The 24,479-nt window shown below is 42.5% G+C and overlaps 1 protein-coding gene across 2 annotated transcripts in view; it reads right to left on the minus strand.

Annotated features, from left to right (window-relative positions):
* Window positions 1-24,479, minus strand: part of MGAT5 (alpha-1,6-mannosylglycoprotein 6-beta-N-acetylglucosaminyltransferase) — a 268,355-nt gene that overhangs the window by 134,284 nt on the left and 109,592 nt on the right. The window lies entirely within an intron of this gene.

The following is a 24,479-nucleotide window of genomic DNA, read 5'->3' on the forward strand; positions in this document are numbered from 1 at the left end:
TCAGCTGCCTCTTTTCCAAGTTGAAGAGCTCTAACCTCTTTAGCCTTTCCTCATAAGAGAGGAGTTCCATCCCCTTTATGATTCTGATCACTCTTCTTTGAACCTTTTCTAATTCTGCGACCAGAATTACAAGCAATACTCAAGGTGAGGTGGCACCACAGAGCAATACAGAGGCTTTATAATATTCTTGTTTTTTTTTCCATCCCTTTCGTAATAATTCCTAGTATCCTGTTTGCTTTTTTTGGCTGCCACAGCACACTGGGCAGAAGACTTAAGCGTACTGTCTACAATGACACCTAGCTCTATTTCTTGGATGCTGACTCCTAAGGTGCATTCTAGCATTAGGTAACTATGATGTGGATTATTATTCCCAATGTGCATCACTTTGCATTTGTCCACATTAAATTTCATCTGCCATTTAGATGCCTGTCTTCCAATTTCTTAAGGTCTTGTGTATCTGGATTTTCAAAAGACATTTGGAAAAGTACCTCATGAAAGATTCCTGACGAACTTAGAGAGTCATAGGTCAGGAGGTATGTCTTATTGTGAATTAAAAACTGGTTAAAAGACAGAAAACAGAGGATTAAATGGTCAGTATTTTCAAAAGAGAAGGGTACATAATGGGGTTCCCCAGGGTCTGTGCTGGGACCGCTGCTTTTTAACATAAGACTTCCGGTTGGGTCATGGAGCAGTGAGGCAGAAGTGGCTTGCTGCTCCTAAGGTCCCCTATGCTTCTGTATTTGCTAGTGACTTGTTCCCTTGATAATTCTGCACATTACAGGCAGAATCTGTGCATCGTTCCTCTCCTGCGTGGCAACTACTTTTGCTGGGCATGTGGATAGCATCAAAGCCTGCGAAGCGAGAGAAGGAGAAAAGTCGAGCCACCGATCCAAACATGGCAACTACTGATACACTGCGTCCCCCTCTCCTAGCTCTCACTGGTCTGTCAAACTAACTGCAGAGGTGAGGGTGAGGTGGAAAATGAGGTCAGCCAGCAGCTACAGCTGATTTTAGATAAATTGGACAGCATGGATCAAAGGCTTACGACAATGTCCACAGAGCTTCAGGCGGTACACCCTGGAGGACAGTGTCCAGATGGTATGGTAGTATCGGAGAAGCCCCTCCTGCTGACTCGCATTATCGAGCTGGAAAAAGTGGAGGATATGGAGAATCGAACCAAGAGCAATAACCTTAGAGTAACTGGATTGCAGAATCTATTCCAGAACACGAGTTGAGGTGCCATGTGGATACATGGCTTCCTGCTGCCCTATCCTTGATGACATCTGCAGGCCCGTTCCAAGTGGAACGAGCACTCCGCCTGGGATTGCGGCGGGATACGGTGGACAGTCCATGAGTGGTGATTTTTCAGGTTCTGATTTACTGTCATAAGTTGGAAATTCTGCAGGCTTTGCGAAGAGGGGCTGTATTGGAATACCAAAACCAAAGAATTCTCTGTTTCCAAGACTATTCTAGTAAGGTTTCCGCTGCTAAGAGGGCATTTGCACCTCTATGTTCTGGATTGTTTCAGTCAAAAGGTACATTTTAGTCTTCTTTATCCTGCCAAACTCAAAATAGAGGATAATGGACAAGTGCACTAGTTTGAGAAGCTTCCAGCTACTGGCCTGAGCATCCCCTATCACAGTTTATGGTGCCCTTTAATTTGTGGTTGATAAGGGGGAGTATGGTCTGCATACTTCTTACCGTTGCAGGATGGATTACACCAGTTTATACATTTCACTTCATACACTATGAAATGGCCCATGTGCTTCTTCTACAAACCTGAGCGCTGGAATTCGCAGTCTGGGTTTCAACCTTGTGGGAAATCTCTTATTTTGTTTTTATTGGATAATCTGTTAAGCCGCTTGGTGATATGAATTGGATTTGTTGTGGGTGGCATGATACAACAACCCTGAGAGGCTTGCAGACTTTGGGAGCAGCGCCATGAACTTCTGGCTTAACACCGATCCATGTTGGAACTAATTTATTTCTCTTGGGTTATGGATTGTCCTTATTTTTGGCATCCTAGGCTTCTCTGCCTATACTACTATCTTGGAATATATTTGGTCATGAACCATTTCTTATTGTTACAGACACTTTGGATAAGATAGTGGAACTTGATCCATTATTGTTGCCTTGTTTCTTTGTTTTTTTTTCCTTTTATGTTTTGTTATGAAGGCTGTCTACCCCACCAGCTCTTTGGAGTGTGGTTTTAGGTGAGGTAACGACAATGCACTGCTAACTGCCAAAGGACATTTCTGTTTGACTATATAGCTTCACCATAGGTACATTTTTATTCTGTTATTGTTGTTGGCTTGCCTTATTTTGTTTTATTTTATATGTTGTTGGGGACACTCAGTAGTTTTGTATTGTGGGGATATCTTGGGTATAAAATGTTTTTTTTTTAATTTAAATTCTTTATTAATTTTCAATTTCACAAGTACAAAAACTTGCATAGGAAACACAGAAGGAAATAATATCAAGAATCAATTACAAAACACTTCCTTGTCTAAATTATGACAATTTTCATTCTTCCTTAGACCTCAATTATGGAAGGGGGGGGGGGCGTTAAGAAACATGAGAAGTTTTATAAACATAACTATTAGTTAAATAAATCGTCTAACCTCTATTCCACAAACTGTCTTAATTGGTCTGATGTTATTACACTGTGGGGGGCTGAATCCTCTTAGCTTCCACAAAAACTTTTAGCTGTGATGGTTCAGAAAAAAACATACTTATTTCCCTGGAAGTTAACTCTGCACTCACAGGGATAAGCTAACAAGAACGATGCTCCCAAAGCTTTTAAGTTCTTTCTTAAATCCAAGAATTGTCTCCTCCTCTCCTGAGTTGCCTTCGCAACATCAGGGTACATCCAGACTTTTTGCCCATAAAACAGTTTAACAGAATTCTTGAAATATAACTTAAACACATGATTCAAATCTTTCTCAAATACAAACTGAACTAACAATGTTTCTTGGTCTGTAATCTCAAAATTCGAGTCCTCAGGGGTATAAAATGTTTTGTACTTTTTTGGGATCTTGCCAGGTTATTTGTGACCTGGACTGGCCACTGTTGGAAACAGGATGCTGGGCTTGATTGACCTTTGGTCTTTCCCAGTATGGCAATACTTATGTACCTATGACTCTGGTAGGAGGATGCACTTATAAATGTGTTTTGTAGGTACAGGGGTACTAGGATGAGGGCGGGGTGGAGAGGGGATATATAGGGGTGGAAAATTGGGGTTTGGGCTGTTGGTTGGGGATTATAATGGATAATGGGAATTTTCAGACTCACCCAAGGGCTTAGGCATTGGGACTTTCTTCAATAATGCACTGCTTGGGGGGGGGGGGGGGGGGGTGTAGGCTGGGACACCTTCCTGGGAATTTTGAGAACCCTAGAAGCTTTGAGTTAAACAGATCTTTCTCAGGAATTGGCATCACTTAAAGTCCATACCTGGAATGTGGGAAATATCCATTCCCTTGTCAAACAACAAAATATTGAAGGCTCTTAATAATTAAAAAAAAAAAAAAGTTTCCTGGTTCTATGGGGAATTGTCTAAGTGTGTGCCTTCGAAGCATTTTCGGAAAGAAGAGTTGTGGGAATAGGACCTGAGATGGTCTCATCAAGCTTCCTGTATATCGGATACTGTTCAGGTGGTCCCTTGCCTTGTTCATAGTGCTGAGTTACTACTACTACTTAACATTTCTAGAACGCTACTAGGGTTACGCAGTGCTGTACAATTTAACAAAGAGAGACAGTCCCTGCTCAAAGAGCTTACAATCTAATAGACACAGGAGTGTCACTTTTGTACCATTCACAGGGCTTATTTTTCACAGAGACAAGCCTTTTTGTCAGGTTGCACAGATACTCCCTGCTGTTAGAAATGTCAAGTGGGGATAATTCTTTTTTTTTTTTCACGGCATTTGGCAGTGCAGTCAAATTAAGGCACTTTGGGACGTTCAGTTCCACTACTTGCACTTTGTCTTGGGCTATCGCCCCCGAGTCTTCATTGAGGGAGTTATTTTGGGTTCCATTGGGGCCATGGGTTTGAGAAGCCCTGAGGATTAATTATTTGTTAGTAAATCTTGTATTTTGGGGAAGAAATGTATTATAAATCATTGGTTGTTTGACTACCCTCCCTCTATTTGGTATTGGAGGAACAGACTTCACTCTGATGTTATGAGAATCATTTGGGTCTCACTTATATCCATGATGGCAGAAAAGATTTCTATCCATCTGGGGAGCATACTTGCGAAGACATCGCCCACAGTGCATAGTCAGGTTCTTAATGGATTTTCTGTCACCCATCAGGATCCTGATAGTTAGTCTTCAGCGACTAGGGGGGGGGGGGGGGGAGGGGGGGAACGTGTATATAAATGCTTATTTTGGTTTGGGGTTTAAGAATTGTGGCCTCTGACTGTTCTTGTGTATTTCTTCTATGGTCTGTGTTCTTTATTTGCTATAGGATTGTTATTGGGTTGGGGAGGGGTTATCTTCAATATGTTGACTGTACTATGTGTATTTAATAAACAGGGTTTAATAATATATTTATAAATGATCTGGAGATGGGAATAATTAGTGAGGTAATTAAATTTGCTGATGACACAAAGTTATTCAAAGTTGTTAAATCGCAAGAGAATTGTGAAAAATTGCAAGATGACCTTTTGAGACTAGGCATCCAAATGGCAGATGATTTTTTTTTTGTTAATGTGAGCAAATGCTAAGTGATGCATATGGAAAGAGGAATCCATACTAAAGCTACGCGATGCAAGATTCCACATTAGGAGTCACTGCCAGGAAAAAGATCTAGGTGTCATCATTGATACCCTCTGCTCAGTGTGTTAAAAAAGCAAATAGAATATTAGAAATAATTAGGAAAGGAATGGAAAACAAAAATGAGAATGTTATAATGCCTTTGTATCACTCTATGGTGCTACCACACCTCAAATACTGTGTGGAATTCTGGTCACCGCATCTCAAAAAGATATAGTGGAATGATGAAAATAATAAAGGGGATGGGACAACCTCCTCCCTATCAGGAAAGGCTAAAGTGGGCTCTTCAGCTTGGAGAGGAGACGACTGAAGGGAGATATGATAGAGGTCTATGAAATAATGAGTGGAGTGGAACGGGTAGACGTGAATCGCTTGTTTACTCTTTCCAAAAATACTTGGACTAGGGGGCATGCAATGAAGCTACTAAGTAGCAAATTTAAAACAGATTGGAGAAAATATTTCTTCACTCAACATGTAATTAAACTCAGGAATTTGTTGCCAAAGAATGTGGTAAAAGCAGTTAGATTAGGAGGGTTTAAAAAAGGTTTGGATAATTTCCCAAAAGTCCATAAGCCATTATTAAGATGGACTTGGGAAATCCACTGATCATTTCTAGGATAAGCAGCATAAAATCTGGTTTTACTGCTCTGAGATCTTGACAGGTACTTGCGACCTGGATTGGCCACTGTTGGAAACAGGATACTGGGCTTGAACCTTCAGTCTGTCTCAATTTGACAACACTTATGGTCTTAAGTTACTTCACATGTGTTAAAAACTTTGAATAGTTTTGTGTCATCTGAAAATTGGTAAAATGTTTATGTGATTTCATTTTGGTACTAATTTTTTGTTTCAATTTTTGTCCTTTTTTTGTGATTGTTCAGACTATATATTGAACTAAGATTTCCAATAAATGGGACCATGTTTTTAGATATTCAGAAGATGGCGTGAATACATTTTTGTTACATTCACTTTTGTCTGCTACAACAGAGGGATCTACTATTGTGGTATGGCCTTAGTTCAATTACAAAGCATTTAATTAGATCAACATCACAAGCATAGACCTAGACTTAATATTCTAAAGTTCAGCAGATCCCAAATGATTTTAGAATTTATAGAGAGCCAAAATCATATGACAACTGAGAATTTATTATCTAGTTGGAATGCTATTCTTAAGTACATATTAGATTTGTATTATCAATACTAGACAGGAAGTTTCAGGTTTCTTACAGCCTCAATCTGATTATATCCCATTAATGTGGTTCCATTGCTGAAACAGCATGATCTATCAATATCATACTGGGATAAGATACAACTGCTAAACATGATTTTACTCAAACAAATGTATCCCTTGTAGCACCTTCCCCTAATTTTGAAACCAGCAGATTTTCAAAAGTGGAATAAGATAATTAGCCTGTTTATTTGGGGAAGGAAGAAACCAAGATTGAGCTTGTGTCATTTGCAATTATTGAGGAGGGAGGGGGGGGGGCCTTGGTTTACCAGATCTCTGTGCGAATGGAGTAGGCATGTCAATTAATATACATTAGAGATTGGTCTTTGGGACTTCTAACTATTGTGATAGGGAACTGGACAGTTCTTTGGGTGGTCGCTTGGCCTCATCTTATTTAGTTCATGCTAAAGTAAGTAGCCTCCTCCATTATCTCAAAAAACATACTTTGCTTAAACCAGTAAGATGGGTGTAGGGTCTTATGAGAAAGAGGTTTAGCTTGAATTTTCACTGTTCAAAATGTTTACCTACAGTAGGAAATGCAGATCTCCAGCCAGGCGTGACTAATCCTACTTATAAGCAATATGGCAAAAATGGCTTGAGCATGCTATGCCACCTGGTTGAGGATGATGAAGTCATTCTTTCAGATGACAACACTATAAAGAATACTTTTGGATTATGCCACGAAGACTAGTATTCATATTTACAAGTCCAGCATTATGCTTACTCTTTATTACAGTCGTATAGTCTCAATTTTCAAGATTCTGCTTTTGATGAATATTGGCCCCTCTTGGCTGTCACAAAAGGGCTGGTGGGTAGATATTTTGAAGGGTTAAAGAATATTACTGGGCCTAACCTATTGCAATTTGTGGTGGATAAGTGGAGCCAGGACTTAGGAGATTATCAAGTTTACAGAATGGCTACAAAACTGTAGGAAGTGCGCAGTTCTGAGAGTTACATTATAAGTTTCTTTTCCATCTCTATATTCACCCCTCCAGAGCAAAGAAACTGGATTTCCTACTGATGGAAACCGTTCTAAAATGTGGAACTCCGGATGCTACATATAAACATTGTGTCTGGGATTGCCCACTGATATGTGACTTTTGGAAGATCATATGGAATCATTTGAGTTGCATGCATAATCAAACTTGGGCTCCAACCCCACGTAGAGTGTTTCTACCCTTTTTCTTCACAAACCATAGAGATGCATTCTGTTGCAATGGATACACCCTATTCCACCAAACTTTGGTACAAATGCATGAATTGTTAAAAATGGAACGGATGTCATTTTCTTTTTTTTTTTTTTAGTTACATTTGTACCCCGCGCTTTCCCACTCATGGCAGGCTCAATGCGGCAGGCAATGGAGGGTTAAGTGACTTGCCCAGAGTCACAAGGAGCTGCCTGTGCCGGGAATTGAACTCAGTTCCTCAGTTCCCCAGGACCAAAGTCCACCACCCTAACCACTAGGCCAGTATAGGCCTCAAAGCAAAGCTGCGATATGTGAAAGTATGGAACCCCTACCTCAGTATGTTATGTATGAGGGTGCCTTCCACTTTATTGAACACCTGTCCACTTGGTATACTATGGATCTCTCTGTAAACCATGGACTAGTACAGCTCTAGAGTACCCAGGATAAAATGTTTGTTAAGAAGTAGTATTTGGGGGTTTCAAGGGGGGTATGGGGACTGGGTGCAGTGGAAGAGGGTGTGGAGCGACTCTGGGTTTAGAGTGGAGAATAAAAATGAATTGTTGCTGCCACTATTGTTGTTTGTGCATTTTGCCTTCTTGTTGTGAATGAACGAATTGTGGTTATATTAACTGCTGGTGGAGGCAATAAAGATGTTTCAAATAAAAATGTTTGATGGATTGAATAAGCTTCTTACAGTAGTAATCATTCATCCATGAATTATAGAGTGAGTGGCAAACCAGCATGATTTTTCACGTGTCCTATTTATAGGACGCTGGCTGTAAGTGGCACTTGTAAAACGTATTGTAGTGTGTTCATGTGAATGGCAATTGTTGTGGTTTCACTTCTTGTGGAATATTAGTAGCTTAGTTCTAATTATTACCCTTTCCACTGCATGTTGATGAATTACCATTAAAACCCACTCATTTTTTTTTAAATATATTCAACAGGTCTTCCTTATCACCAATAATTTGTCATGCACATTGATTAGCTATTGATAGGCTTACCTATTCTCATTTTCTTAAAACTGTATCCAATTTGCTTAACAGGCTAGCATACTGATTTTATAACAGTCCAGTGTATGCTATCATTGATAAAGAAAATTTACTACATTGCATTTTTCCACACATTGGAACAAACCATAGAGCTAATTACAAATGAAAATTTCAATGGACAGGAGAACGATTTGGCTTTAATTCCACTAGAACGAGTTGATGTAGTAATTGATGGATGAAGCAGTTATACACGATGCAACAGGGACAACTGAAGTATTCTACCACACACCAAATTCTACAGTGTTGGTGCTGCTACAGAAGCTGTTAACAGCAATACTGAACCAGAGGCTACTGAAAAGGCCAGAGTGATGCAAAAGAATTAGTTTGAAAAACTAGTGTCCTGGAAAGAACTAGGAAAAGGAAACAAGGTTGTCAGAAAGTTCTAGAAACCTCAAGGCGTTAACACTACTGTATTGAAACCTTCTGGCAAATGTCGGTGCAATTGTCAGAGAGTTGCTGAACCCTCTATCATTAACAATGCTTGTTTAGACTCTGCTGAGAAAGATCAGTAGTTGTAGAACCTTCTGTGGATAACAATGAACAAGCAAGCATCTATGTAGTCACTGAATTCAACCACCATGTGTCAGGGAAGCAACTAACTGGGAAAGATTAAAGCAAAGTATTATTATATTTACTACAGTCTTATATCCCACAAAACTCCACAAAGTTTGCAGTGGGTAACAAACAAACGAACTGAACAAGTTTCAGGAATTAAAGTAACATACATAGTAATATAGTAGATGACGGCAGAAAAAGACCTGCACGGTCCATCCAGTCTGCCCAACAAGATAAACTCATATGTGCTACTTTTTGTGTATACCCTACCTTGATTTGTACCTGTCCTCTTCAGGGGGCAGATCGTATAAGTCTGCCCAGCACTATCCCCCGCCTCCCAACCACCAGCCCCAGCACAGACCGTATAAGTCTGCCCAGCACTATCCCCGCCTCCCAACCACCAGCCCCGCCTCCCACCACTGGCTCTGCCACCCAATCTCGGCTAAGCTCCTGAGGATCCATTCCTTCTGAACAGGATTCCTTTATGTTTATCCATTCCATTACCGTTTTTATTTCCACCACCTCCCACGGGAGGGCATTCCAAGCATCCACCACTCTCTCCGTGAAGAAATACTTCCTGACATTTTTCTTGAGTCTGCCCCCCTTCAATCTCATGTCCTCTAGTTCTACCGCCTTCCCCTCTCCAGAAAAGGTTCATTTGCGGATTAATACCTTTCAAATATTTGAACGTCTGTAGCATATCACCCCTGTTTCTCCTTTCCTCCAGGGTATACATGTTCAGGTCAACAAGTCTCTCCTCATACGTCTTGTAACACAAATCCCATAACATTCTCGTAGCTTTTCTTTGCACCGCTTCCATTTTTTTAACATCCTTCGCAAGATATGGCCTCCAAAACTGAACACAATACTCCAGATGGGGCCTCACCAACGTCTTATACAGGGGTATTAAAACCTCTTTTCTTCTGCTGGTCACACCTCTCTCTATACAGCCTAGCAATCTTCTAGCTATGGCCACTGCTTTGTCACACTGTTTCGTCGCCTTCAGTAGCCAAAATAGCTCAGTTGGGAGAGCATTACACTGAAGTTAATAAACAAAAATGTACAATAATATCCAGCTGGAGAAGGTGGAAAAGTAGACGAGCTGTTTTTGAAGCTCAAGCAAAATTTGGAGCATATGACACTGAGCAGATGTTCATGGCATACATGCTCAGCCTTACTGCAAGTGAAACAGAGCGATATGCTAGAGACTGTAGAAATGATGCTGATCTCACTAAAAATGTCGATACGATTTGAGCCTTTGGAGGCATTTTGTTACTGCTTGGCTACAATATTCACTCAAATGAAAGACTATTGGAGTGAAACTGATGATCTAAAACTAGAATGTATGTGTTCAGAAGCTGATGTTCAGGAATTGATACCTGAAACTGAAGTCATTACTGCGTTTCACTGACCAGAGCAAGCTAATGACCAAGCATTCAAATTCTGTCCAATTTTGGATCCTTTGAATACACAGTTTTCTAAATTTGGAATTTTTTCAAAGAACCTTTCAAATTATAAAATGATTGTTCATATGGTCATCAAGGCCTAAAACAATTCATATGAGGAAAACCAATATGATTTGGCTACAAATATTAGGCTCTGGTTCGAGTGAAGGCTACTGCTTCAAGTTCCAGTTATATTGTGGCAAAAAAGGTAGTTTTGCTCAATAGACAGCACTGCCTCTTGGAACCAGTGTGATCATTTCTCTTCTGGATGTCATTCCACTTTCTGACAAATTGAACTACACAGTATATTTTGACAAATTTTTAAAAACAAATCACAATCTGCTGGCCACACTCTCTGCAATGTCAATTCATGCCACAGGAACAATGCAAGAGAATTGTACACACGGATGCACATTGTCTTCTATAAAAGACATCCGCAAATGAGCACGAGGAAGCTCTGATGCCTGGTTTGACTTTCCACCTAAAGTTCTAATGATGAGGTAGAATGACATCAGTGTCCCCACAATGGCAACAAATTTTGATGCCACTGAGCCACTTTCAACATGCCAAAATGTGGATTATTTATTTCTGCATTTGTACCCCACATTTTCCAATCAAATTGTCGGTTCAATGTTAAAATTTTAACAGACCATATAGTTGGGCAGGATGGCCAAAACAAATCATACATTATTACAGCTGACTGATCAAGATCAAGGGTTCTCAACCCAATCCTCAGGACACAACCAGCCAGTCAGGTTTTCAGGATACGTACAGTGAATATGAAATAAATTTGCATGCAGCTCCTCCTTTGCATACACATTTGTCTTATGCATATTCATTGTGGGCACCCTGAAAACCTGACTGGATGTGTGTCAAGGACTGGGATGAGAATGACTGATCTAGACAATAGATCTCCAATGATTTAACATCCATACTACTACTACTAATTCCTATACGGCTATGAATGCAGTGCTGTACACTAACAGGAACAGAAGGAAGAGAAACTCCAAACCTCACAAATGTGTATGAAGCCATAGATGTGTATTACATTGTAGAAGTCTTCATTGTTACATAACTGTTTCTGTGTTTAATAATATGTTTAATACTAGTACATCACACATTTTATTTGCTCTGCATTAATTGTACTATCAGCATCTGTTTATATTTTATATCTTTAGTTTTCTATTGTTTTTAGTTTATCTGTTCTTGCGCACTATTTTATTCTTTTAATTTTTTTAATGTTTTATTTCTAATGTTCCATAGTAGCATTTAGTCTCAATTTATTAACATATTGGTTTTATTTTTGTATTTCATCAGTGTATTGTATCTTATAGATAACTACACTTAAATGTTTGTTTGTTTTTTAAAAATGTTATATAAGGCTTCTCTGACGAAGGCATGCCAACCGAAACATGGCCGTGTTGAGCCTTTCAACAATTGGCTCACAATATTTTGGAAGCAATAAAGACCTAATTATTTGGAGTAGCTTTGGCTTCCTCTTCTTTTGTTCTCTCACCCTTGGCTGAGTGCTGTACACTAACACACTTGACAAAATGCCTGCTGAACAGAGCTTACAATCTATGTAATACAAATAAGAGAAGGAGTTGTTTTTTTGTGTTTTTTTTTAATTATGGGAATGATTTAAAACAACATGGGTATTAAACAGGTGAATAAGGGGTTAAAAGGTAAAAGCAGCCTCAAAAAGGTAGGCTTTTAGCCTGGATTTGAATAGGGCCAGAGATGGAGCAAGACATACCAAGTCAACTCCAAGCACACAGCACAACAAGATAGAAGGAACAGAATCTGGAGCTGGCATCCACTGTTTAAGCTGTGAATTAGAAAGTAAACATCAGAAAGGCTGCAGATACTAAAGGAGGATTATCCCTTTATGAGGAGTTGTCTTTTACCACCAAACACACACCAGATTTCAGTGCTACTGAAAAGTCTTAAAAGTAGCTCACAAGTTATTTGCCAAAAACAAAATAACTCCAAATATTTGAGCCTGCAAAGAGGTGGGATAAGGTGGGATACAAATGCAACAAATAATAATAATAATCCTCTCCCCTGTTGCATCTTTGTCAGAATTAGTTTTAACAAATACTCTGAAATAAAACCACAAACTGGGCTTTAACGATTCTATCGAAAACAAATACCATTTAAGAGTTACACAACTTAAGACAGACATCACAGTAAGACTAACTTTAGACTTCAGATCTCTTTTGAATGTTCAGGGAGAAAGAATACTAGAAGGAAATCTAAGCAGTATGGTACTCTCAGTGACCCCTGCCTGTCTGTAAAGAACTTGAAAACTTATGCAAGAGGAAAACAAAGTACACTACTGAAATGAAATTTAAGCATTTTCCTACTTTCTGGAAATCAGATAATATAGTACTTGAGAAAGTAAAGTAAAGCATATAAGGATATAAGTAAAGCAATGAACAATATTTCTGTCATGTTCAATAGTTTTAACTAAATATGTTTACGGTTCTATGAAGAATTTGGCTGTTTTCTTAATGCATGACCCAGGACTGTGTGACAGGATAACAGAAAAATATTAACATGTTTTCTCATGATCACGCTACCCAAGATCCTTTTGCTATTACTAAATGTATATTTTCTTATATAATTCTTATATATTTCTTATTATGTTTGCTGAAATATACTATCATGTTCTATCATCATTATGATGTTACCCAAAATCCTTCTGTTATTACTAAATGTATACTTTCTCATGCATTTCCACTACTCATGACGTATTGTAAGCCACATTGAGCCTGCAAAGAGGTGGGAAAATGTGGGATACAAATGCAACAAATAAAAAAAAAAATAGAGAAATCAAACTGTTAGAATAGATATCTGTTCCTAGCTCAGCTGGAACAGCTGCTACTTCAGTTCCACAATACAGCTGAATCTTGAACACTCAAGAGTAAGGCTGAAGGGCTGGGGAAATGCTCTTCCTCCGATTCCAAAGAAGAATCACATCTGTCACATTACTGTGAACAAACAGTTCTCAAACGGTTCAGTTAAACTTTTTAAATCTTAGCAGGTCTTTGAATCAGCAAACAACTTATTTTCAGTGCTTGATATACTGTTGAAGGGGCTGAGCGTATGTTTCTGTAGTAGCTGTGTGTGGACATGCAGGAGCAGTGGTGTGCTGGTAAATTTTTAACAGGCTCTCTCCCCCATCCACCTCTGCGCCCCCACCCCCCCCCCCCCCCCCCCCACACACACACACACACAAATTGCAGAGCTGGCTAGTCCCAGGGAGAGAGTTAGCTGGTAAAGTATTAACAACAGGCTCTCTCTGCGGGCATAGCCTGCCCTGCTCACAATGAGCTCCTTTTATTACCGACTAGACAGAGATAAGAGTTTTCAGTTTTGGCACAGTATAAGTTATCACAAGAAAAAAATATAAGAAAACCAATATGGGCTGCATTAGGGGCTTATATAGGCCATTTATGTATAAACAAAATAAATCTGCATGAAACAAAATATTTATTTTGACTAATAAAACCACTTCCCCCTGAAACATGTTCACAACAGAATAATCCATTTGTGTAAAAAGGTAAACTTCTACAAAACAGATGAAGATCTGATTCCATGTGTGCTCCAATGAAAGGAGAGTTTAATTCTACTTCCATTTAATTTCAATATTCCATCAACTTTATAACACCAGGCTTCCCATGGTAGATTACAACAACAACAGTTAAGACGAACCCAGGCATCAGGAAACAGGATATCCTCTCTGAAATTTAGCCATTCATGCTCATTTTGCCATTGCCCTCTCTCTCCCATCCAGAGTAGTGTTCTTTGTTATTATTATTAAGCTATCTTGCTCCCCCCCCCCCCCCCCCCATCCTTCCTTTTCACATTTTTTTTTTTTTTTGGTCAATTTAAATAAATAAATATTAGATTGCGCCGCGGGGCCTTTACCTGGCTGGCTGGAACTTAAGTGATCCTTCTTCTGCTGACGAGGAGGACTGGACGACGATAGCTGGTGGCCAGCCAGGGTGTGATCGTGTGGAGGACTGTGCACTAGCAGTGCAGGAAGCAGAAGGGAAGGCGGCAAGGCGCTATGTGCGGTCGCGGACAGAGCCAGAGGAGCCAAACACCTGCTGCAGGAGCCGTTATACAAGCGAATGGCACACTCACTGGCACGCAGGGGGAGGAAGGCGTCGTGACGTAGCAGACGGGCGGGACTCGACCGGAGAGGCGGAGAGACAGCGACAGGAGCTGCTGGGAGGAGCCGCTAGTAGGAAGGGCGCATTGGTGAGGCGGAGAGAGAACAAGACTGCAAGAGAACCTCAGAAGTTATTGGTTTGCACCTGGGCGGTCTGCCCCCCCCCCCCCCCACCCTGCCCTCAGTACGCAACTGGAACCAACACAAGGAGGCAGAGCTGCCAGCCTGCCACCAATATCAGGTGACAGCTGGTGTGTGCGGGCATGCGATGCGGGCCTCCAGCCAGGGAAAAAAAAACAAACTTTGTCCCGTCCCTGCTGACAGCTGAGCTGAACAACCGGCTCGCAAAATTGTTCACAAATTAACAACCGGCTCTGCAGAGCCGGTGCGAGCCGGCTCCAGCACACCACTGTGCAGGAGACATAAGTTTCATGCTTGAAGGTGCTGGATGATTGGATCAGTCAAGGCTGGGGATGCTACAGAGGTATAATTAAGAGAAAGGGATATCAAATTCACTCCAGTGAAGGGCCAAACTACAAAGAAAATGTACTGTAAACAGTTCAACTTGGGGGAGGGGTTTCCTCAATTGGTTTAGGGTCAGGGTTGCCTACATATACACACTGAATAATGCAAATTTGTTTCCTTTATTGAAGTGAAGGCTGGCATTTGTTTGTGTACCTAGTTAATATGAGTGAAAGAAGGGATGCAAGACTGCAAGAGAAATACTGTAGGAAAGAGCTGAAAGAAAAACAAATTGCCTTCTTACTCATTAAGGGTGGTGCCCCTTGGATGCCAAAGGTACTTATGGTGTCAGGGTGTAGGGTAGGGATGACCCAATTTATTTTTAGTTTATTTGCTTCACAGTGAGAGGAAGGCAGAAAGAGAGCAGTATTGCTGGTATGGATTGCAGCTGGTTGCAAAACCCAGAAGTGATGCTGCTTTCAGCAGTGGAAAGGGTCCAATATCCAAAGAGAAATGGAAGCCATTCTGTACATCTGCTGTGATTGTTAATCTTTGTGGGAAGGAGGTGGGGGGATGGGCTGGTGAACAAGTGTGTTAGCTTCAGCAGGCAATGACTAATCCAAGTGAAACTAGGTAAGCGTCACTATGAGCCATCATCCTGTAAAAGCAGTCAATAGTAGAGTAACAGGCTTATTTTCGAAAGAGAAGGGCGCCCATCTTTCGACACAAATCGGGAGATGGGCGTCCTTCTCTCAGGGTCACCCAAATTGGCATAATCGAAAGCCGAATTTGGGCATCCCCAACTGCTTCCCGTCGCAAGGATGACCAAAGTTCCCAGGGGCGTGTCAGAGGCGTAGCGAAAGCGGGACTGGGGTGTGCCTAACAGATGGGCGTCCTCGAGCGATAATGGAAAAAAAGAAGGGCGTCCATGATGACCACTTGGCCGACTTTACTTGGTCCATTTTTTCTTACGACCAAGACTCAAACAAGTGCCCGAACTGACCAGATGACCACCGGAGAGAATCAGGGATGACCTCCCCTGACTCCCCCAGTGGTCATTAACCACCTCCTACACTGAAAAAAAAACAACTTTAAAAACTTTTTTTGCCAGCCTGAAATGTCATACTCAGGTCCATTGCAGCAGTATGCAGGTCCCGGGGGGGAGGTATGTGTGTGTCAGCAGAGGCATAGCGAAGGCGTGGATGTCCTTCTTTCAAATATTTTGGACGTCCTGAACTGCCCCCCCACAGAGACGGCCACATTTCAAGGGAGTGGAGTGGAGGAGTGGCCTAGTGGTTACAGCACTGGTCTTGCAATCCAGAGGTGGCCGGTTCAAATCCCACTGCTACTACTTGTGATCCAAAATCCAAATAAATAAAGGGGATGTTGGAGGCATAGCAAAGGTATGGATGTCCTTCTCACAGAAACATCCACATTTTGGACATCTTCAACTGCCGTCGCATATGTGTTTGTACCAGGACTCTTCTTTGTATTTGAATTCTGGACTGCAGCAATACATGTTCCATCATGCACACTGCGTTCTGCAACTATTTGTAGGACTAGTGGCACTAGAATTTCATGCATTCCGTCTTGACAGCACGAGAAAGAATATTTCACTGTTACTGGTCCTTTTGACTGGAACACATTGCCATTGGAGATGTGGAGTGAGAGAAACCAGACAGCTTTTAAGCGTTTGTTAAAACAGCATTTATGACTTCTGGCATATGGAAGATGGCCTTGACTGAGCCATCGTTTTGACTTAATGTACCTGCAGTTCTAGTTTTAGTGAAATTCTTTTTTGTTTCTTTTTTTAATTCTCAGTGTTGTTTACATTTATGATTATGTTTTGTTTGAACTAAAATTTCTGACGATAACGACGAAGCCCCTTAAAATTTACACTCCAGCCCATCCAGACTGCAGAAGTCTCTTCAGCACTGGTTTGCTTCCCAATTACAGGTGTTGCCACCCAATCCCCGCTAAGATTCCATGGATCCATTCCTCCTAAACAGGATTCCTTTGTGTCTATCACATGCATGTTTGAATTCCGTTACCGTTTTCAATTCCACCACCTCCCGTGGTAGGGCATTCCATGTATCACCACCCTCTCCATGAAAAAATACTTCCTGAGTCTGCCCTTCAACCTCAATTAATGGCCTCTAGTTCTACCGCCTTCCAGTCTCCGGAAAAGGTTTGTTTGCGGATTAATACGTTTCAATTAATACTTTTCACTACTGAATCCTCTCTAGTCTAACGGTTATAATTAATCTGATTCAGAAATGGATGACAGCAAACACTGCAAATTAAACACAAGTTTTGTTGCTGTCAAAGCTGGGTGTGACAAACTATCCTTTGAATTTTCAGGTTGATGGCAATATGATTTCTATTTTGAAAAAAATTAAGTATCTGGGGGTTTGGTTTAGAGAGCTGCACGGCTTCCATCCCCGCGGGATTCCCGCGGGAATGGAGGCAGTTCCTGCAGGGTTCCTGCGGGGATGGAAGCTGTTCTGCGGGGTTCCCGCGGGGACGGAGGCAGTTCCTGCGGGGTTCCCGCGGGGATGGAACCAGTTCTGTGGGCTTCCCGTGGAATTGTACGCTCCACCTGCACCAGCCTCTCATCTACCGAATACCAATTTATTTGAGTGCTGTCTCCTCCTCCTCTTCTTCCTTGCTTTAACAGCATAAATGTGGAAAGTCTTCCATTAAGGAGGTGGTAGAGTCACAAATGATGACAGAATTCAAAAAGGCATGCGAACCTTAAATGGCTGCATGTGTGTGGATATGTCAAGTGACACTTAGATGGCGACTCTGGCTGTGATGAACTAGAGCTGATACCTGGCAGACTTGAATGGGCTGTGTCTCATACATGGCAATCTGGTGTAGGATGGGCTGGAAAGGGCTTAGACAGCAACTTCAGTGGCTGGAACATGAGGACAGTGCTGGACAGACTTGTATGGTCTGTGTCCCACAAATGAGAACATGAATAGGCTGGAGTGGGCTTCGATGGCAACTCCAGCAGTTGGAACATAAGGATGGGGCCAGATAGACTTCTGTGGTCTTTGTTCCAGAAACACGAAAGAAAGACCATAATCAAGTATATAATATCACACTCGTTGATTTAATGATGACTTGATCATGAGTGTGAATATTGGCAGAATGGATGGACCGTTCAGGTCTATTTGCTGTCACTTACTATGTTACTATTAATCCTCTTTGCTCCCAGGCTGGTGCACAGACCTCAGCTCTGACACAGGCACGAGAATCAGATGTCACCTGACCTACTGGCGTGTGCATGTGGCGACCTCTCAGCACACACTGCCAGTGAATCAGAGACAAATTTTAGACGTGCGCACCAGAGTGTTCCAAGTTCCAACTTCCGTTCCTTCCTTGCCTACAGTGCTGTGGCTCAAATCCAGAGAGAGACTGAGGGAGCTGACTGGAACTTTCTTTTATGTACTATTAAATTCTTACGGGGATGGGTTAAATTCTTGCGGGGATGGGTGGGGATGGGTTAAATTCTTGCGGGGACGGGTGGGGACGGGTTGGGATGGTTTAAATTTTTGCAGGGATGGGTGGGGATGGGTAAGATTCCAGTGGCGATGGGTGGGGACGGGTAAGATTTCTGTCCCCGTGCAACTCTCTAGTTTGGTTGGACACTAAACTGTCCATGAAGAGTCATACTGGGTATGTTATTGATGGTATTTTTCAAATTGAGATTGCTACGTAGGATGAAGGCTTTGCTTTCATCTGGGAATTTTCGGTTTTGCAACTGTGTTTTTTCCACATTTTGATTATTGTAATACATTATTGTTTGGTTTACCTAGATATATGTTACAGTTGTTTAAAATGCGGTGGCGCGGGTGCTTATGGATAAATCAATTAGGGAGCACATTTCAGCTACTTTAGCATCACTACATTGGTAGCGACTGTATATAGGACTGAATTTAAGGTACTCGTCTTGGTGTTTAAAGCATTGAGTAATGCAGGCTCCCCTTGGATTGAATCAGTTCTGACAAGGTACAGGCCTACTCGTTCTTTAAGGTCTGAGAATTTGCTTGATGTCCCAAGTTCTCAATCTGTTTGCTTAGTAGGTCTTCAGACTATGACTTTTTAATTGCAGGGCCTAAGCTCTGGAATACCTTGCCAGTGGAAACGCGTAAAGTTGAAACGTTCCTTAGCTTTAGAAAGCAATTAAAAACCTTTTTTATTTTCAAAAGCAGTTGAAGAGGTGGGAGGTTTCATGGGTTTGTGTGGTGGAGGAGCAAGTACATGGCTATGGAAACAATAATTTTTTTTGTTTTTGATCTGAGGTTTGTGATGTATTTTATTACAGTGTTCCGCCAAGAACGTAGGATTGTAGGGAATAGAAATGTGAAATAGATAAATAATATACCTATCTGCCTTTTAAAAAATGAAATCTACGTCTGGAGTACTAATGAATATCTATTAAAAAGGCAACTCTACAAATCAGTGCCTCCATTTAGGTGCACCAATGCCATGCACTGTATGCCCATTCTATAACGCATCTGTGCACTAAGATACCATTAGAGAATATTAGCATAAACTGGCATGTGCACACCTCAGTTTGGGCACAACCACTTACACCATGTCAATGAAAAGTATAAATGGGTGCAATTATATGTGCCATCCATACCTGATAGAATTTGTGCTATACACATCACCTGGAGATGTGCCCATGGCCCACATACATATACTCCCCCCCTTGCAGTTACTCGCTATAACGCTCAAACTTGTGCGCGAAGGTGCACTAGGTGCTATTCTATAACTACCAATTCTTGGTACTTATGACACACGTAAGTGGTGCGTATGTCTAGGCACCAATTTATAGAATTACCTCCAAAGGGTACCATGAAACAATGTACTTCAATTAAAAAATGATGATTAAATAGAATCTTCCTAATCTACTATAATAAAACGCACCCTCAACGTTCTGAGGACACTGACGTCACTGAAGTCACTCAGACTCCCAGAATGGTTCGTGGATTCATGGTGGTGAAGCCACCCCACAGACCCGTGCCCTGCCCTCGCGTCAAACGTCATGACGTCGAGGGCGGAAAAAAAAATTTCACTAAACGGATCGCACCCACGCACGGGGAGGAGGAGTAGGGAAACACACGGAGCATGTTTCCCTACTCCTCCCCCTGCCGACCCACCCGTGGAAAGGGAAACCACCTCCAAAGCTCCGGAGTCCACAGTTCCGACATCCAACTCCCCCCCCCCCCCCCCCCCGCCAAACCTCAAAAACTAGAAGCCCTGCCCACATAATGGTAGATCCGCCCCCCCCCCCCGACAAGACCCAAGCCCCCCCCCCAAACCTGCAGGTCAAAAGAAGGAGGTCCAACACCCCCCCCCCCCCCCCGCAACAACCCCCTACTAAGCCACCCACCTTCGCGTTGCTTTGCCGGCGGGGGACCCGAAACCCCGCCAGCACAAGTCCTGTCTGCTGACTAAAACCTGCCCTGATAGCAACATTACAAAATATACCCACATGCACTTGAGTCAACTACTCAGCTACATTACATGGTTTTCACCTGCATCACAAAAAGTAAATGCCCCCATCCCTGGCCACTTTGACAAATTACTTAAAAAAAAAACAGTTCCAAAGGTATCTCTGGCAACCTACTTAGCTCATAAATCCACATTACAAAAGCTAAGGATTTCATTTCATGCTTGCATTGACCACCATTTAAGAACCCAACCTTTGTTGCTGGACATTAATCATGTGATTAAGCACACTGAATTTAAGCTCAAGGCTAATAGCATGCTCTAGCAATATTAGTATTACATGTTGCCAAGGAAGAACTGTAAAAATCAGTATTTAATATTTAACTATCAAAAATGGAAACTCAATATGAGAAAAAAATTTAAACTATGCTTAAAAAAAAAAAAAAAAAAAAAACAGATTACATATAAATCCAGTAGCCACTGACTTTACTGTTATTAGAGAAAAACACCTGCAACACAGAAATCTAATTCAGAAGTAGAGCTATAATACTTTCCCTCTAGCATGCCTAATTAATCTTAATTAAAGCCAATGTTTCTTCTACAGAGGATGTTTTAATATTATGCCATCTGCCGTGAGATGACTGGAGTATTGCCATATCTGGCTAAAATAGTAAAAGTGAATGAGAATACTGCAGAGATACTGAAGAATAGTTCATATGCAGCAGAAGTACCAGTAACCAAGAAAACGTTTGTTTTAAAAGGAAATATCAATACTATGATCACCTATCAATAAAACATGTTTTAATTTTCAGCATACATGGGAGTCAACTGCAGACCAATATCGAAAAAAGTTCCCTTTTTTATGTTTAAATGCTGCCTATAGAAGTGTAAGTTGTCATGTTCCAGGCCCCTACCTGTGCTCCCGCTGGGGGGAGCGATGGTCGTCGGGCCTCGCGGCGTCCAGGGCGGCGGAGACGGACCTCCGATGGAGCCGACGCTACCGCGGGCCGGACTGAGGCCGGCGACCCGCTGGAGAGAACGCCGGCCTCGGAGAAGGGAGCATGCCGGCCAAGATGGCGGCGCCGGCGTCGACGTCTCCCTGGCCCGGAGCGGACCAGCGAGGAAGCTCCGCCTACTCGTGCCGGATTGGCGCGCCGGAACTGAGACTCAGTCTGCAGGGCAGGCCGGCCAATCCAGGCGCTCCTTGCCTGCCAGAGCCGGGTGGATTGGCTCCTCTTCCGGGGAAGGGGCGGATTGGCGGGAGATTTAAACAGAGAAACTGGAGGGTTCCATTGCTTCCGTTTTATATGTCAGAAGCCGACACAGTGGATCTTGGAGTGCTAGCTCTTCAGGGACTGTGTTCCTCTTCAGTGCTAGCCGTCCTTGCTAGCTGCCTTCAGAGACTGTGTTCCTCTTCAGTGCTAGCCGTCCTTGCTAGCTGCCTTCAGAGACTGTGTTCCTCTTCAGTGCTAGCCGTCCTTGCTAGCTGCCTTCAGAGACTGTGTTCCTCTTCAGTGCTAGCCGTCCTTGCTAGCTGCCTTCAGAGACTGTGTTCCTCTTCAGTGCTAGCCGTCCTTGCTAGCTGCCTTCAGAGACTGTGTTCCTCTTCAGTGCTAGCCGTCCTTGCTAGCTGCCTTCAGAGACTGTGTTCCTCTTCAGTGCTAGCCGTCCTTGCTAGCTGCCTTCAGAGACTGTGTTCCTCTTCAGTGCTAGCCGTCCTTGCTAGCTGCCTTCAGAGACTGTGTTCCTCTTCAGTGCTAGCCGTCCTTGCTAGCTGCCTTCAGAGACTGTGTTCCTCTTCAGTGCTAGCCGTCCTTGCTAGCTGCCTTCAGAGACTGTGTTCCTCTTCAGTGCTAGCCGTCCTTGCTAGCTGCCTTCAGAGACTGTGTTCCTCTTCAGTGCTAGCCGTCCTTGCTAGTTGCCTTCAGAGACTGTGTTCCTCTTCAGTGCTAGCCGTCCTTGCTAGTTGCCTTCAGAGACTGTGTTCATCTTCAGTGCTAGCCGTCCTTGCTAGCTGCCTTCAGAGACTGTGTTCATCTTCAGTGCTAGCCGTCTTTGCTAGCTGTCTTCAGAGACTGTGTCCCTCTTCAGTGCTAGCCGTCCTTGCTAGCTGTCTTCAGAGACTGTGTCCCTCTTCAGTGCTAGCCGTCCTTGCTAGCTGTCTTCAGAGACTGTGTCCCTCTTCAGTGCAAGCCGTCCTTGCTAGCTGCTCTCTTCAGAGACTGTGTTGCTGACTACTAGCCAGGCCGGCCGTCACCCTGCGGTTCCAGCAGTCCTGCTGGCCGCCTGCAGCTGGGGGCTCAACCCTTGGTGAACGGCGGTCGCCGCGGGTGAAGATTCGGGGTGCACGGCTGTCCTCTGAGGTCTTGCAGGGCCTCAGGGAACCTAAGGGCTCACCCATAGCAGAAACAGGACATAAGTTACCCTACAAATTACTAGAATAATCAGTAAAAATTATTTTGTTTTGTTTATAAAATTCTGTTTATTAATCATTCCACAATATCAGGTGAATACGTGTCATTTTTAGTTGTATACAAATATAAAATCAACACAATATTAGTTTTTTTCCTTTTATTGCAAAAATACTACTCTCCCCCACACTTACCCTTAATCTTCCACCCATCCTAAAGCCCTCTAATGAGCCCCTCTTTGACGACTCTCCATTTCCTTTACCGAGACTACATTAATGAGGACCTGGCCTCTTATAGTCCTCTTTCTCCTCCTTAGAAAGTCAACATCACTACTTCCTGACCATTCCTACCTCCCCTCCTCCCCCCTTTTTGATCATGTACACATGGTTACTGTATTTTTTCCTTCGCGCCTTCTGTCTCGCTGCACCCTACGCCTGGAATAAACTTCCTGAGCCCCTACGTCTTGCCCCATCCTTGGCCACCTTTAAATCTAGACTGAAAGCCCACCTCTTTAACATTGCTTTTGACTCGTAACCACTCGCCTCCACCTACCCTCCTCTCTTCCTTCCCGTTCACATTAATTGATTTGATTTGCTTACTTTATTTATTTTTGTCTATTAGATTGTAAGCTCTTTGAGCAGGAACTGTCTTTCTTCTATGTTTGTGCAGCGCTGCGTATGCCTTGTAGCGCTATATAAATGCTAAATAGTAGTAGTAGTAGTAGTTCCTCATGTTTCACTCCACACTCAGCAACTGTTCTCCTTAGGGGAGTCCTCTCTCATCATTTAAAATGTAGCTGTGTTCTCTAGTAGGTAAGTACCTGCTGTCTCCACTGCCAAAATGATGGTGGAGTGCTACTCACTATTTTTCATTGTTGTTTTCTTTCCTATAAAAACAAGCTGGCCCCTTTGTCAGTTACTCCCAGCACTTCCACTTTATAGGCAAGTTCACTCATGGGGTAATGAGTGAACTTGCCTATAAAGTGGAAGTGCTGGGAGTAACTGTCTTGTCAAATATCTCAATATCTCCTCCCATTATTCTCTTATTTTTGGGGCAAATCCAGAGCACATGTAATAGTGACAGAGGCACATTTTTACATTTTAGTCAAGTCTCAGTTGATTTGTGCATTCAACACCTGGATCTGGCTGAAAAATCCCTGATAAAGAGTATTCTTTACTGGCATTCCCTAAGGTCTGCCCTTACCACTAACTGGTATCTGCATCAATATCTTCCCACCATTGCTGTTCTAATGATTTAAGATATTGGGGGGGGGGGGGGGGGGAGGGGGGGCTCCTCCTATACTAAAGTGGCATGTAGTCTGGATACTGCTAGCCTTGTAGGACTATCAAGCTGAAAAATAACTTTTGTAATTTTACTCCTATCCTTGAAAGTGCATTCTTACAGGTATGTAAAATGGGTGCTACTGGGGCTCATTTTCAAAGCACTTAGCCTTCAAAGTTCCATAGGTTTCGCTTTCAAGCACAGGAGAAGGCAATTCATAGAGCTGTATCTTTGCTATTGCGGCGAACGGCGATTTTTACATTACATGCTGGGGCATTGAACTGACTTCAAGTACACCTAACTGTGACCCTTCTAGAACCCTGAGGCAGGAGCTGTTTAGCGCCGAAACACGGCCCGTGTCGGGTCTGGTCATCAATAAAGAACTTTATTTGTCCCAGTCTTGAAGGCCCAGTGTTGCTTTTTTGGGGGTAATTGGAACCTCATC

This window comes from Microcaecilia unicolor, chromosome 7 (genome assembly GCF_901765095.1).
Source record: "Microcaecilia unicolor chromosome 7, aMicUni1.1, whole genome shotgun sequence".
Taxonomy (NCBI): Eukaryota; Metazoa; Chordata; class Amphibia; order Gymnophiona; family Siphonopidae; genus Microcaecilia; species Microcaecilia unicolor.